Source organism: Pseudophryne corroboree, chromosome 3, assembly GCF_028390025.1.
Source record: "Pseudophryne corroboree isolate aPseCor3 chromosome 3, aPseCor3.hap2, whole genome shotgun sequence".
Classification (NCBI taxonomy): Eukaryota; Metazoa; Chordata; class Amphibia; order Anura; family Myobatrachidae; genus Pseudophryne; species Pseudophryne corroboree.
The window spans coordinates 284,526,370-284,543,985 of NC_086446.1; the positions used below are offsets into that span (position 1 = coordinate 284,526,370).

At 46.2% G+C, this 17,616-nt stretch overlaps 1 protein-coding gene across 4 annotated transcripts in view; it reads left to right on the top strand.

Moving 5' to 3' along the window:
- KCNQ2 (potassium voltage-gated channel subfamily Q member 2) overlaps positions 1–17,616 on the top strand; it is a 251,808-nt gene that overhangs the window by 99,486 nt on the left and 134,706 nt on the right. The gene's annotated exons all lie outside the window — the stretch shown is intronic.

Consider the following 17,616-nt stretch of genomic DNA (forward strand, 5'->3'; position numbering starts at 1 on the left):
ATATATATATATATATATATATATATATATATATAGGCGAAAAGAAAGGACCGGCACTCCTCTTCCCGGATTCAATGCTTGGGTGCCCTCCCAGGTAGAATTGGATAAGGGGTAACAAAAGCAGGCGGCACTCCAAGACTGTAGTAGATTAAAGTGTATTACACACAAAACTTATTCCAACGTTTCGGGGTCCAAGCGCCCCTTTGTCAAGGTGAACAGTGAATACAGGTGATAAAATTCATACCTTATATAGAAGAAGAAGGCCCGCCAGGTGTTCCGTTCACGCCCGCCCGGCCGCTTGTGTTGCGTCCCTCCGTCTGTCTCAGGATGATGACGTCATGAATGGTGCGCCTCCGTACGTGCGTGGTTGTCAAGGTTACGCGACGCTGGAAGCGGCCGGGCTGCGGCGTGGATGGAAAGAAACAGATAGTGTCATATTGATAACAAATACAGAACCCCATACCAAAATAAAAATAAGTGTAAATGAGAATGTAAAGTGCTCCAGTAGCAGAATACATAAATGCAATGAGCTTAATTAAGGTGGTGTCTGCAGAAGCACCGGCACTAGAATGGTACATTTAAACAAAAACAATGTGTTTGGAAAAAATTATTTAAAACACAAAAAGAGATGTTTAGAACACAAAAGAGAAATCTTGACAATGCGAAGGGTGGTGTAGAGACCCCTGTCCGTCCACTGGACTCGGACCCTGCAATAAGGGATACCCAGTGCTGTGTACACGGACCACCGAAACTGGGGGCTAAAGTTATGTAAGTTCAAGGTTGAATGTTAGAGACATCAATAATGGAACTCTCTCATGATTATAATTGGAAAAGGTCTGGCTAGTGTGGGGACTCTCAGACACCACCTCAATCAAGACAAGGGGAATTAATGGTTAATACAAAAAGCCACATGCTGTATTCGAAACTATCTAAATTGATACAACTATATACTGTCTTGGCACTGTGCACTAGAGTCTCTTGTTTAGGACATTTTATTTAAAGATGTTCCAGCTTAATTTTTCGTTCAGACCATAAGGGCTGACGGTGTTCAACTCAAAAATCCATTTGGTCTCCAGGCGCAAAAGGCTACCATCTCTATCCCCTCCTCTAATGTGTTTGGGGACATGATCAATGATCATGTGTCGTAGATCATTCATGGTGTGGTGAGCTGCCGCAAAGTGCCTTGCCACTGGTTGCTCTGACTCCTTACCTGCCAGAGCCTGCTTAATGGCCGAGCGGTGGAGAGCCATCCTCTCTCTCAGAGTTCTGATTGATTTGCCCACATAGTTGAGTCCGCACGGGCATTTAATGAGATACACTATATGGGTCATAGTGCAAGTGAGCACAAAATTTATCTTATATGTCTTCCCTCGCTGGGTGTTGGTGAAATTGGGACCTGTAATCATATTTTCACAGGTAGTGCACTTAATGCACTTGTAGCATCCAGGTGGTCTGCCCAGGAACATTCCAGGGGTCTGTTTTTGATGTCTCATGTCCTGGAACCCAGTGATGTCGGAATGGACTATCGCATCCTTGATGCTCTTGCCCCTTGAAAAGCACATCATTGGTCGTACCCCACTGAAAGTTGGTAGTGATTGGTCAGAAGCTATGATGGGCCATAAAGCTCTTGAAGCCCTCTGTACGACCGGACTGGTGGTGTTAAATCTGGAGATGAAAGGGATAACTGGCTTTTTCAGACGGTCACTGGGATGCAAGAGAGATTCCCTAGGTAACTGCATTACTTCCTGTTTTTGTTTAGTCAGTAATGAGTGGTCATATCCTCGTTCCGCAAATTTCATGACCATCTTGTCCAATTCCTTCTCCAACTTGTCACGGTCGCTAACCAGACGTGAAACCCTTATCATCTGTGAGCGTGGAAGGCCCTTTTTGAGGGCTTTGGGGTGGTGGCTGTCTCGTTACATAGACGACCTGTTCCTATTGTGGACAGGGGGCATGGAAAAATTTGAACATCTTATGCACACCACCAACTCCAGATCATCAGGGGTGAAATATACTTACCAGACAAGTACCAACTCAACACATTACTTGGATGTGCTGGTAACAATTGAGGATGGGACCTTACACACCGGGGTATATACCAAACCCACAGACAGGAACACCCTGCTGAAGGCTAACAGCCACCACCCCAAAGCCCTCAAAAAGGGCCTTCCACGCTCACAGATGATAAGGGTTTCACGTCTGGTTAGCGACCGTGACAAGTTGGAGAAGGAATTGGACAAGATGGTCATGAAATTTGCGGAACGAGGATATGACCACTCATTACTGACTAAACAAAAACAGGAAGTAATGCAGTTACCTAGGGAATCTCTCTTGCATCCCAGTGACCGTCTGAAAAAGCCAGTTATCCCTTTCATCTCCAGATTTAACACCACCAGTCCGGTCGTACAGAGGGCTTCAAGAGCTTTATGGCCCATCATAGCTTCTGACCAATCACTACCAACTTTCAGTGGGGTACGACCAATGATGTGCTTTTCAAGGGGCAAGAGCATCAAGGATGCGATAGTCCATTCCGACATCACTGGGTTCCAGGACATGAGACATCAAAAACAGACCCCTGGAATGTTCCTGGGCAGACCACCTGGATGCTACAAGTGCATTAAGTGCACTACCTGTGAAAATATGATTACAGGTCCCAATTTCACCAACACCCAGCGAGGGAAGACATATAAGATCAATTTTGTGCTCACTTGCACTATGACCCATATAGTGTATCTCATTAAATGCCCGTGCGGACTCAACTATGTGGGCAAATCAATCAGAACTCTGAGAGAGAGGATGGCTCTCCACCGCTCGGCCATTAAGCAGGCTCTGGCAGGTAAGGAGTCAGAGCAACCAGTGGCAAGGCACTTTGCGGCAGCTCACCACACCATGAATGATCTACGACACATGATCATTGATCATGTCCCCAAACACATTAGAGGAGGGGATAGAGATGGTAGCCTTTTGCGCCTGGAGACCAAATGGATTTTTGAGTTGAACACCGTCAGCCCTTATGGTCTAAACGAAAAATTAAGCTGGAACATCTTTAAATAAAATGTCCTAAACAAGAGACTCTAGTGCACAGTGCCAAGACAGTATATAGTTGTATGAATTTAGATAGTTTCGAATACAGCATGTGGCTTTTTGTATTAACCATTAATTCCCCTTGTCTTGATTGAGGTGGTGTCTGAGAGTCCCCACACTAGCCAGACCTTTTCCAATTATAATCATGAGAGAGTTCCATTATTGATGTCTCTAACATTCAACCTTGAACTTACATAACTTTAGCCCCCAGTTTCGGTGGTCCGTGTACACAGCACTGGGTATCCCTTATTGCAGGGTCCGAGTCCAGTGGACGGACAGGGGTCTCTACACCACCCTTCGCATTGTCAAGATTTCTCTTTTGTGTTCTAAACATCTCTTTTTGTGTTTTAAATAATTTTTTCCAAACACATTGTTTTTGTTTAAATGTACCATTCTAGTGCCGGTGCTTCTGCAGACACCACCTTAATTAAGCTCATTGCATTTATGTATTCTGCTACTGGAGCACTTTACATTCTCATTTACACTTATTTTTATTTTGGTATGGGGTTCTGTATTTGTTATCAATATGACACTATCTGTTTTCTTTCCATCCACGCCGCAGCCCGGCCGCTTCCAGCGTCGCGTAACCTTGACAACCACGCACGTACGGAGGCGCACCATTCATGACGTCATCATCCTGAGACAGACGGAGGGACGCAACACAAGCGGCCGGGCGGGCGTGAACGGAACACCTGGCGGGCCTTCTTCTTCTATATAAGGTATGAATTTTATCACCTGTATTCACTGTTCACCTTGACAAAGGGGCGCTTGGACCCCGAAACGTTGGAATAAGTTTTGTGTGTAATACACTTTAATCTACTACAGTCTTGGAGTGCCGCCTGCTTTTGTTACCCCTTCTATATATATATATATATACAGCTGGGCACTGTATATATAAAGAGCCCCCGCCAGTTTTTAGTATATTTGAGCGGGACAGAAGCCCGCCGCCGAGGGGGCGGGGCTTCTCCCTCAGCACTCACCAGCGCCATTTTCTCCACAGCACAGCGCTGAGAGGAAGACCCCGGACTCTCCCCTGCTTATTCCACGGTGAAAGAGGGTTTTAAGAAGGGGGGGGCACATAATTTGGCGCATATATATATATATATATATATATATATATATATATATATATATACAAACAGCGCTACTGGGTAAACATATATTTATTGTGTTTTTTCCTGGGTCATATAGCGCTGGGTGTGTGCTGGCATACTCTCTCTCTGTCTCGCCAAAGGGCCTTGTGGGGGAACTGTCTTCAGATAAGAGGATTCCCTGAGTGTGTGGTGTGTCGGTACGCGTGTGTCGACATTTCTGAGGTAGAAGGCTTTCAGGGGGAGGGGGAGGAGAAAATGAATGTGGTGTCTCCGTCGACAACGCCGACACCTGACTGGATGGATATGTGGAATGTTTTAAGTGATAATGTAAATTTATTGCACAAAAGATTAGACAAAGCTGAAGCTAGGGAACACCCAGGGAATCAACCCATGTCTGTCCCTATGTCGCAGGGACCTTCGGGGTCTCAAAAGCGCCCACTATCCCAAATAGTAGACACAGATACCGACACGGATTCTGACTCCAGTGTCGACTACGATGCTACAAAGTTACAGCCAAGATTGGCTATATGTTTTCGATATATGACTATTGCAATAAAAGATGTTTTGCATATCACAGAGGAACCCCCTGTCCCTGACACGAGGGTACACATGTATAAGGAAAAGAAACCTGAGGTAACCTTTCCTCCCTCACATGAGCTAAACGAGTTATGTGAAAAAGCTTGGGAATCTCCAGACAAAAAACTGCAGATTCCCAAAAGGATTCTTATGGCGTATCCTTTCCCGTCAACTGACAGGATACGGTGGGAATCCTCCCCTAGGGTGGACAAAGTGTTGACACGCTTATCCAAGAAGGTAGCGCTGCCATCCCAGGATACGGCTACCCTCAGGGATACTGCTGATCGCAAGCAGGAGGTTACCTTGAAGTCCATTTACACGCATTCGGGTACCTTACTCAGACCGGCTATCGCGTCGGCCTGGGTGTGTAGCGCTGTAGCGGCATGGACGGATACCTTATCAGCGGAAATTGAAACCCTAGATAAGGATACCATCTTATTAACCCTAGGACATATAAAGGATGCTGTCTTATATATGAGAGATGCTCAAAGAGACATTGGTCTATTGGGTTCTAGAATCAACGCTATGTCGATTTCTGCTAGACGAGTCCTATGGACCCAGCAATGGACAAGTGATGCCGACTCAAAAAGGCATATGGAGGTTTTACCTTACAAGGGTGAGGAATTGTTTGGAGAAGGTCTCTCGGACCTGGTCTCCACAGCTACAGCTGGTAAATCCAATTTTTTGCCTTATATTCCCTCACAGCCTAAGAAAGCGCCACATTATCAGATGCAGTCCTTTTGGTCACAGAGAAACAAGAAAGTACGAGGTGCGTCCTTTCTTGCCAGAGGTAAGAGAAGAGGAAAGAAGCTGCACAACACAGCTAGTTCTCAGGAACAGAAGTCCTCCCCGGCATCTACTAAATCCACCGCATGACGCTGGAGCTCCGCTAAGGGAGTCCGGCCCAGTGGGGGCACGTCTTCGAGTTTTCAGCCACATCTGGGTTCACTCACAGGTGGATCCCTGGGCAATAGAAATTGTTTCTCAGGGTTACAAGCTGGAATTCGAAGAGGTGCCTCCTCGACGGTTTTTCAAATCGTCCCTGCCAACTTCTCCCCCAGAAAGGGAGGTAGTGTTAAATGCAATTCACAAATTGTATCTTCAACAGGTGGTGGTCAAGGTTCCCCTACTTCAACAAGGGAGGGGATATTATTCAACCCTGTTTGTAGTCCCGAAACCGGATGGTTCGGTCAGACCCATTTTAAATTTAAAATCCCTGAACCTATACTTGAAAAGGTTCAAGTTCAAGATGGAATCGCTCAGGGCGGTCATCGCCAGCCTGGAAGGGGGGGATTTTATGGTATCTCTTAACATAAAGGATGCGTACCTTCATGTTCCCATATATCCACCTCATCAGGCATACCTGAGATTTGCGGTACAGGATTGTCATTACCAATTTCAGACGTTGCCGTTTGGGCTTTCCACGGCCCCGAGAATTTTCACCAAGGTAATGGCGGAAATGATGGTGCTCCTGCGCAAGCAGGGTGTCACAATTATCCCGTACTTGGACGATCTCCTCATAAAAGCGAGATCACGAGAGCAGTTACTGAACAGCGTGTCACTTTCACTGAAGGTGTTACAGCAACAAGGCTGGATTCTCAATATCCCGAAGTCGCAGCTGGTTCCTACGACTCGTCTGACCTTCTTGGGCATGATTCTGGATACAGACCAGAAAAAGGTTTATCTTCCGACGGAAAAGGCTCAGGAACTAATGACTCTGGTCAGGAACCTATTAAAACCAAAACAGGTGTCAGTGCATCACTGCACTCGAGTCCTGGGAAAGATGGTGGCATCTTACGAGGCCATTCCGTTCAGCAGGTTCCATGTGAGGACCTTCCAATGGGACCTACTGGACAAGTGGTCCGGGTCACATCTACAGATTCATAAGTTGATCACACTGTCCCCCAGGGCCAGGGTATCTCTCCTGTGGTGGCAGCAGAGTGCTCACCTTCTAGAGGGCCGCAGGTTCGGCATTCAGGACTGGGTTCTGGTGACCACGGACGCGAGCCTCTGAGGTTGGGGAGCAGTCACACAAGGAAGAAACTTCCAGGGTCTTTGGTCAAGTCAAGAGACTTGTCTTCACATCAACGTCCTGGAGCTGAGGGCCATATACAACGCCCTTCGTCAAACAGAGACCTTGCTTTGCGACTTACCAGTTCTGATCCAGTCAGACAACATCACCGCAGTAGCTCATGTAAACCGCCAGGGCGGCACAAGGAGCATAGTGGCAATGGCGGAAGCCACCAGGATTCTTCGCTGGGCGGAAAATCATGTAAGCGCACTGTCAGCAGTGTTCATTCCGGGAGTGGACAACTGGGAAGCAGACTTCCTCAGCAGACTTGACCTGCATCCAGGAGAGTGGGGACTTCATCAGGAAGTCTTCGCACAGATTGCAAGTCAGTGGGGACTGCCCCAGATAGACATGATGGCGTCCCGCCTCAACAAAAAGCTGCAGAGGTATTGCGCCAGGTCAAGAGACCCTCAGGCTGTAGCTGTGGACGCCCTAGTGACACCATGGGTGTTCCAGTCGGTCTATGTATTTCCTCCTCTTCCTCTCATCCCAAAGGTGCTGAGAATAATAAGAAAAAGAGGAATACAGACAATTCTAATTGTTCCAGATTGGCCACGAAGGGCCTGGTATCCGGATCTGCAGGAGATGCTCACAGAAGATCCGTGTCCTCTTCCTCTAAGACAGGACCTGTTGCAACAGGGGCCCTGTCTGTTCCAAGACTTACCGTGGCTGCGTTTGACGGCATGGCGGTTGATCGCCGGATCCTAGCGGAAAAGGGCATTCCGGATGAGGTCATTCCTACTCTGATAAAGGCTAGGAAGGACGTGACAGCTAAACATTATCACCGTATATGGCGAAAATATGTTTCTTGGTGTGAGGCCAGGAATGCTCCTACGGAAGAATTCCATCTGGGCCGTTTCCTTCACTTCCTACAAACTGGAGTGAATTTGGGCCTAAAATTAGGCTCCATTAAGGTTCATATTTCGGCCTTATCCGTTTTTTTTTTTCAAAAGGAGTTGGCTTCTCTCCCAGAAGTACAGACTTTTGTGAAGGAGTGCTGCATATTCAGCCTCCTTTTGTACCTCCGGAGGCGCCTTGGGACCTTAACGTGGTGTTGAGTTTCCTTAAGTCACACTGGTTTGAACCACTTAAAATGGTGGAGTTAAAATATCTCACTTGGAAAGTGGTCATGTTTTTAGCCTTGGCTTCGGCTAGACGAGTGTCGGAATTGGCGGCTTTGTCTCATAAAAGCCCCTATCTAGTTTACCATATGGATAGAGCGGACCTGTCCTCAAGGTGGTGTCGTCTTTTCATATGAACCAACCTATTGTGGTGCCTGTGGCTACACGAGACTTGGAGGATTCCGAGTCCCTTGATGTGGTCAGGGCTTTGAAAATTTACGTGGCCAGAACGGTTAGAGTCAGAAAAACAGAAGCACTGTTTGTCCTGTATGCAGCCAACAAGGTTGGCGCTCTTGCTTCAAAGCAGACTATTGCTCGCTGGATCTGTAACATGATTCAGCAGGCACATGCGACGACTGGATTGCTGTTACCAAAATCGGTCAAGGCCCATTCCACTAGGAAGGTGGGCTCTTCTTGGGCGGCTGCCCGAGGGGTCTCGGCACTACAGCTGTGCCGAGCTGCTACTTGGTCGGGTTCAAACACCTTTGCAAAGTTCTATAAGTTTGATACCCTGGCTGAGGAGGACCTCCTGTTTGCTCAATCGGTGCTGCAGAGTCATCCGCACTCTCCCGCCCGTTTGGGAGCTTTGGTATAATCTCCATGGTCCTTACGGAGTCCCCAGCATCCTCTAGGACGTAAGAGAAAATAAGATTTTAAACCTACCGGTAAATCTTTTCCTCGTAGTCCGTAGAGGATGCTGGGCGCCCGTCCCAAGTGCGGACTACTTCTGCAAGACTTGTATATAGTTTTGCTTACATAAGGGTTATGTTATAGTTTTCATCGGTCTCCGACTGATGCTATGTTGGTTTTTCATACTGTTGACTGGTTAGTTTATCAGAAGTTATACGGTGTGAATGGTGTGGGCTGGTATGAATCTTGCCCTTGGTTTAACAAAAATCCTTTCCTCGTACTGTCCGTCTCCTCTGGGCACAGTTTCTCTAACTGAGGTCTGGAGGAGGGGCATAGAGGGAGGAGCCAGTGCACACCCATACCTAAAGTCTTTCTTAAAGTGCCCATGTCTCCTGCGGAGCCCGTCTATCCCCATGGTCCTTACGGAGTCCCCAGCATCCTCTACGGACTACGAGAAAAAGATTTATCAGTAGGTTTAAAATCTTATTTTTAAGCGGGACTGAAGCGCGCCATGTAGTGGGCGGGGCTTATCCCACACAGCTCTGACCAGCGCCATTTTCTCTCCTCAGAAGCTGCAGAGACGCTGGCCCTGTCCTCCAGTGCCTCCACACTGCTGTACAAGTAACGAAAACGGGGGGGGGGGCACAAATAATTTGGTGCTGATTTGTATATATATATAAAGCGCTAACAGGTCTGGGCAGTCATTTTACTGGCCTCAGTGCCGTGATAGGAGCTGGGTGTGAGCTGGCAGAACTCTCTCTGTGTCCCTCTTGCAGGCTTTATTGTGGGTCTTTCTCCTATAGCCCAGTGTGGTTGTGCGTGTCGGTACGTGTGTGTCGACATGTCTGAGGCTGAATGCTCTTCCCAGGAGGAGGCTGGAGTGGGGACAGAAAATAATGTGAGAGTGACCGTGTCGGCACCACCGACGGATGATTGGGTGAATATGTTGAGTGTTTTAAACGCAAACGTGACTAAGTTGACTAAGAGATTTGATAAATCTGAGTCTAAGAAGCAAACATGGAGGAAATCCATGGAAGATGATTTGTCACAGGCCCAGACCTCTTCGGGACCACAGAAACGTGCATTTACTCAGATAGCAGATACAGATACCGACACGGACTCTGATTCCAGTGTCGACTATAGTGATGCCAGATTACATCCAAAGCTGGCTAAGAGTATTCAGTACATGGGGGGTCATTCCGAGTTGTTCGCTCGGTAAAAATCTTCGCATCGCAGCGATTTTCCGCTTAATGCGCATGCGCAATGTCCGCACTGCGACTGCGCCAAGTAAATTTGCTATGCACTTAGGAATTTTACTCACGGCATTTTCATCGTTCTGGCGATCGTAATGTGATTGACAGGAAATGGGTGTTACTGGGCGGAAACAGGCCGTTTTATGGGCGTGTGGGAAAAAACGCTACCGTTTCCCGAAAAACGCAGGAGTGGCTGGAGAAACGGGGGAGTGTCTGGGCGAACGCTGGGTGTGTTTGTGACGTCAAACCAGGAACGACAAGCAGTGAAATGATCGCAGATGCCGAGTAAGTCTGAAGCAACTCAGAAACTGCTACGAGGTGTGTAATCGCAATATTGCGAATACATCGTTCGCAATTTTAAGATGCTAAGATTCACTCCCAGTAGGCGGCGGCTTAGCATGAGCAAATCTGCAAAAATTCACTTGCGAGCGAACAACTCGGAATGACCCCCATGATTGTGGCGATAAAAGACGTATTACATATCACTGAGGACCCTGCTCTTCCTGATACTAGGGTCTGTATGTTTAAAGGAAAGAAACCTGAGGTAACATTTCCTCCCTCTCATGAACTGAACGCGCTTTTTGAAAAGGCTTGGGAAAATCCTGACAAAAAGATACAAATTCCCAAAAGAATTCCAGTAGCATATCCGTTCCCCTCTGGGGACAGGGAAAGGTGGGAGTCAATCCCCACGGTAGACAAAGCTTTATCGCGTCTATCCAAAAAGGAAAATACACTGAAATCCATTTATGTCACTACAGGGTCGCTACTCAGGCCTGCCGTTGCTGCGGCATGGGTGAGTAGCGCTATTGACAGGTGGTGTCAAAGTCAGAAAAATATCATGATGCACACTGCCATATTTGCACCTCATATGTGTCCCCGCTGCGCATGCGTACGTTCTCCCGTGCGTGCGCATACTCGCTGTTATGTGCACCCGCAGGCGCACGGTATGCGCATTTACGGTAGAGTTTATGTGCGCCTAGCGTGCGACTCAATCGTTACATATTTTCACCATATAATGTATTTTGTAGATTATGGTCCCTTTGATAGAATCTGAAAGTTTAGTTAATGTAGCATGTTCATAGACAAAGAGATCCCTCTTTGTTTGATACGAAGGGTCAGACAAGGGTTATACAGTGGTGTTTAGTATCCATCGGAAGAGTATTTAATTAGCAACATTCCGGTGATGGTTTGAAGCGGATTACTCGCTCGTGCGAATAGTTATGGACATAAGAAGTTTATGGACATTTACTATTATTTGCACTTTATTATCCATGCGGCGGGAAACCTAGTTTCCCACCCACATGAGCAGTTGGAAATAGTCACAGCCCACCTGTATGAATCAACCTATGACCTTTTGTTATAATGCGAAGACGAATTCCTGTGTCCAATGAACAATAAGAATATAGGGACCATTGTACTGTATTATGTGTAGGGTATAAAAGGACAAGTCGACCTGATCCAGCTCTCTATTCTCTTCAACGGTTCTCATTGCTGATAATCGGGAGCTGGATATCCAGAGGCGCATGCGATTGTTTCCCTTGAGCGTAAGTTTTCTCCGCAATCATATTGTCTTTCTTGTTATTGTGAGCCATATATCTCTCTCTCTCTCTTCTCCTCTTTCTCTCTCTTTCTCTTAAGTGTTATTGTACTGCTATTGTATTTCATGTGTAGTTATCTGGTTAGGTAGTCTATGTTATATTGGTAGTGTATGACTTGTATTGTTTTATTCTTTTTGAACATTCATTCATTTCCTTAAAAGGCGTTAGACCCTTAGACCGGTATTGTGTGTGTGTTCATTATATTGCAGTGGGTAATAGGAGCGTCTCTATCGCTCAAACAGCTTTAGTGTAAACCATCTTACACTGTGTTGCATTTTCACCTTATCACTGCACAAGGGTTTACAGTATAAGTACATTGTTTATGGTATAGTTATAAAGGTTTAACATTGTGAGCGTCTGCGCCGCTGGTTATCTCTTCGTGGTCCCGAGCGTCCGCTACGCTAATAGCGTAGCATTACGGTAGTCGCTCACCTATAGTGTGCCCGATACCAACAGCGTATTCTCGCGAGCGTTTGTGTCGCTCGAGCGGCTCGCTCCCGATACAGCGTCCGCTACGCTAAGAGCGTACCCTTACGGTACCTCGTGCGCCAATTGCGTACTGTGTTCTTTGGCCTCTTAAAGGGTTTTAAGTAAGATAAATATTAGGCTTTATCAATTGGCGGCTCGCCCGTCCTTCACATATCTGCACTAGGTAATTTCAGCAGACATTATCCATCAGCAAAGGGCGGGAGGTCATATTCCTCGTAGTGCTGTGTGGATAAGCGTCTGCTTCGCTTAGTAAAGGGTGCTGAAGGAATCCGGAACCGGAGGTAAGAACAATACGCTAGTGTCTTTTCAAACTGTTTATTTCTGTCTTGCGTACGCACGCATGCATATATCTGCATTTCTTTCCATTCGTGTATTTTCATATCACTCTCCTGTTTGCCATTTCACAATTGATAACGGGCTAAGAAAGATTTGTTGCTATCAGTAGTTAAAGAGTAAAGGTAATACATTTAAGGGGTTAATTGTAAAGCACGCACACAGCTCTGCCTAAGGATACAAGGAGAGACCGGTGTGGTGCTCGGTATATGATCGAGGATCACCTACATTGATAAACGTGTTAATTGTGTTACGGTGGATATCTGCCTTGCGTACACGTGTCTCTAACAAAAGGCTGAGACTCGCGTACGCAACCCAAAGGCCGACGCACGCAGCGTATATTACGCAACTGAGCGTCTGGGTACGCCCACGTAACAAATCACACGATAAGTGTTATTTTAAACCAGGCGAAAAGGTGGCAACGCGATAAATAGCGCAAGTCAATTTTAGTGTCTGAAATTTAAATTAATAGATCCTTCTCTAATTTACGACTCATCTGGTCTAAAGGAAAGAAATTTCTGCGCAGAAATAGAAATAGAAACAAAAGTAAAGTGTACATGTGGTGAGTGAGTGTTTGCATATATAAGTTTCTACAATTTTTTTGGGATTGAACCACAGAAATCATCGAGTTCTCGTGAATTACATACGTGTAAGTGACATGCACGGTGGCCAGGGAGGCATCCCTTGTTAAATATACAAAGAGCATTAGAGTATAGCAGACCAGGAGGTCATACTGTAGCACAGACCAGGAGGTCCAGAACAGACCAGGAGGTCCAGGTACAGCAGACAAGGAAGTCCGCTATAAATAGAGACAAGTAGCCCAACACCAGAAAGGGTTGGTGCGGAACCCATATAGGCCATAAAGCTCAGGCTGAAGGAATTCGCAGCTGCTAAATTTCGATTCCACTGGTCGCTCCGCACATAAGATTAGTTGCTTATGTGCTGAACGATTGTACCGCACGTAATTGTGTGCATTAGTTAGTAATTTGACCCAGTACCATTTGCGTACGAAAGGGGTCATAAACGCTATTTGTACATTCTAACGTGATTTGTGTAATTTTTTATTTTTTAAGGGAAGTTCGCTGGTCACTCAGGAATTATCCAACAACCAACAGTTACTGGAAAGGGTTAATGCTCTGCGGATCACACTCGCATGTTCCAGTAAACAAAGGTTCATAGGGGCCCTAGGTCGAGTACGCCAGCGCTAAAGCAGTGTGTGGGCGTATTGGTCGGCGTGGGCGAGTGAGTGGGGTACTCGGTAAACTTCACCGTCGGCCTACCTTGAACATTTTGGTTTTTGTAAGGGTTCGCTGAAGACCCTGATTAAAGGTCAGAGGTAGTGAAAGCAACACCTGCAAGTTATGGGGGCCAGTTGTTCAGGTAAGGGGCGATCAACCTCGGTTCGGGTTGATTCGGTAAACCGGCCAATCGGGTCGGCAAGGTATGTAATGTGTGAAAAATACGGTTCACACACACAGGTTTTATGTGATGAATGGGAAAGAATGACTGTACATGACGGGGAGAAGTTCCCAAGAGGAGGCAGCTTTAGCCCAGATGTGTTACTAAATCTAAGGAGAAGGATATGTCTCATTAAATCAGCAAAGAGACGGATCAAACATTATGATTATTTGCAGTTATGGCAACAGGAGGGTGAAATTCAGAGAGGATTGGCTCAGGCGGCGGGATCTAACCCTATCAGGAAACTGATAGCTACGGCACCACCGCCACCTTACATAACGGGAGAGAAGTTGGTTGCGGAGAATGACGCACTAGGGTGTAATAAACAAGCACTTAGTAACTGTATAAATGTTAAGGATAATGTTAATAAGTTAACTAATGCAAATATTATCCCGTGCAAGTTGTACCCTGTTCTAAACTTTCCCCCGGAGTGTGATCAAGAGGACGAATCGACAACAATATCAGCGCTCTCTCTAGCAGCCACCATATCAGAAACAGCAGTGGGCACAGCCCAACCCGTAAGATTAGTATCAAAGGCCCCTAGCGGAGGGACAGGTGAGGTCGTATCAACGGGTAAGTACGGCACCATACACTATGCTGAAACCATTTCACCACAAGCTGTAGAATCTATTCAGAAGGATGTTAGTAGACTTAATCCCGTTAGGGTAATAGCAGTGCCAAATGGGAAAACTGACACTACAGGAATCACTCCTGTCAGAAACATTGCCATGCACTGCCCGTTTTCCCGAATGGAATTAAGAACCATAGTGTCTGAATTCCCTGATCCTAGAAAAGATCTAGTTGCAAGTCAGAAATACATCAGAGACCTAGGGAACACTGTAGAGCCCAATAACAAAGACTAGCAGATATTGCTGAGGGCATGTTTACCCTCCAATGTCGACTCAGCTCAATTTTTAGCTGACTGTGGTTTGGATCAGGATGTACCCCTTACGGATGTGTACAACCAAGACAATGTAAAAAGAATAAATTTACAATTAAAAGAGTATTTTCCAGCTGTAGTTAAATGGAACAAAATTTTCTCCATTAAACAAAAAGAGTCAGAGACAGCTTCAGAATATTTCCACAGGGCATTACTAGAAATGGCTAAATACACAGGCATAGAAGACATTAAAACAAACATAAATCATAGAGAAGTAGCAGTATCTGTGCTAATGGATGGTTTAAAAGAAGCATTAAAGACAAGGGTACAGACCACGCAACCATGTTGGCGAGGTCTGTCGGTGGCTACTTTGAGAGAGGCAGCTGTTGATCATGATCGGAATATCACCAGACACAGGGAATTACATAGTGATAAGTTAATGTCCGTAAGTATACAGGCCCTGACCACAAGGCAACCTTTGTATAAATCACCAAACCCTGTGGGTAAGTCAAATGTGGTAACTTGTTATTTTTGTCATAGACAGGGACACATGGCACGAGACTGTAGAGCGAAAAACACACAAATATCATATCAACCCCCTAGACAACGACATGACACACGAAATTGGGATCAGGGTCCGCAGAAACGGAGTTATGAGCCACATGCAGGGGAAACAAAAAGATATCCCCCGAACAGAGACTGGCAAGCCTCTGGTAGTTCCCAGTTAACCCCCTCTCAAGTAGTTGCTGCCAGCGGGATTCAGGGAGGTCACCATACCCAATAGGGGTGTGGCCATACCTGTAATCTGCACCCAGTGAAATTGATTGCAAGCCTTGGAAGTGAACCCGAGGTCACAATTGATGTAGCTGGTAAATCATTAAACTTTCTTGTAGATACGGGGGCGGCCAAATCAGTGATAAATTCGACAGTGGGCATGAGAACCACTGGTAAGACAATTCCAGCCATGGGAGTAACGGGAGTAGTCCAGCACTACCCTGTTAGCAAACCAGCCGAGGTTACAGTAGGGCCTTTGCACACCAAGCATTCCTTTTTGCTGGCTGCATCGGCTCCGACTAATCTCCTGGGAAGAGATTTATTGTGTAAAATGGGGTGTGTCATTTATTGTACTCCTGAAGGTGTATTCTTAGACATACCTGAGAATAACGCTCAGGAAGTGCGAGACATGTTAGACTCCCCATCAAAATTAATGTCCCACACTGTTATGTTAAATAGGAATCCATCCCAGGTAGAAGAAATGACATCCCAAATACCAGAGTCACTTTGGACTAAAGATGGACAAGACACTGGATTAATGGCAAACGTAGCTCCAGTAGTTGTGCAAGTAAAAGATGGTAGGATAGCTCCAAAAATCCCACAATACCCTCTGAAGCCAGAGGTGGAGTTAGGAGTATATCCCGTAATAGAGCGCTTGCTACAACAGGGCATTCTGGTAAGAACATCCAGCACTGCCAATAGTCCCATCTTCCCTGTGAAAAAGAGTGGGGGGAGGGGTTACAGGCTAGTGCAGGATCTAAGGGGGATTAACAAAATAGTTGAGAGTCAATTCCCCGTAGTGCCAAATCCAGCTGTCATCCTTATGCAGATCCCTCCCACTGCGAAATTTTTCACTGTTATTGACCTCTGCTCCGCCTTCTTTTCGGTACCCCTGCATTCTGACAGCCAATATTTGTTTGCATTTACATACAGAGGAGTCCAATACACATGGACTCGATTACCACAAGGTTTCATAGACAGTCCAAGTATATTTTCCCAGGCTTTGCATGATTGTTTACAGTCTTTCCAACCAGAGAGTGGATCAATATTGATACAGTACGTAGACGATTTACTACTGTGTTCAGATTCATTGGAAGCGTCCCTGAAAGATACGAAACAGCTTCTGTTTCATCTATCAGACACAGGACACAAGGTTTCCAAAGACAAGTTGCAATTATGCCAAACGAAAGTAAAATATTTAGGACACTGTCTAACACAAGGACTAAGACACCTGACCGCTGATAGAATTCAAGCAATTAGAGACATGACTCTGCCACAAACCCAGCAACAGATCAGAACGTTTTTAGGAATGTGTGGGTATTGCCGTAACTGGATCCCAGGATTTTCCATTCTAGCATTACCTTTGCAGGAGATGGTCTCATCAAACAAACCTGATCGGATTTCGCATACAGACGAATCCGAGATGGCATTTGAGAGACTTAAACAGTGCCTAACGCAGGCGCCAGCATTAGGTATGCCAGACTATGGGAAACCCTTTGAGCTGTACGGAACAGAAAGTACTGGTTGCGCGGCAGGCGTCCTAACCCAAAAGCACGGTGATGCCAGCAGGCCGGTAGCATACTACAGCGCTCAGCTAGATACGGTAGCGTGATCCCTCCCCACATGCTTGCGAAGCGTTGCTGCGATAGCATTGCTAGTAACGAAAAGCGAAGATGTAGTGCTAGGACACAACCTCACAATCCATACACCACATGCAGTGTCAGCCTTGCTAAATTCTGCCCAAACCAGGCACGTCTCATCAGCGCGGTTTACAAGATGGGAATTGGCACTAATGGCCCCCGTAAACATCACCATAAGGAGATGCAGTGCATTAAATCCTGCAACATATCTCCCAGGTGTGCCTACACAGGCACAAAGGGTGGAGGATGAGAGCTATGGGGAAGGAGGATTTAATACAAAGGATGACATGCATGATTGTATGGAATATTTGACCCAAAATTTCACGGCAAGGCCTGACATCAGTGACAACCCACTGGAAGATGTAGATCTTACTTTCTACACTGACGGTAGTTGTCACAGACAGTCGGACTCGGGAGACTTGTGTACTGGATACGCAGTCGTAGATGACCAAGGCACCATAGAAGCAGAACCGCTAGGCCCACCTCACTTAGCCCAGGTTGCTGAACTGGTTGCCCTAACCAGAGCATGTGAATTGGCTAAGGGCAAGTCAGCCAATATCTACACCGATTCTAGATACGCCTTCGGGGTAGTCCATGATTTCGGAGCCCTATGGC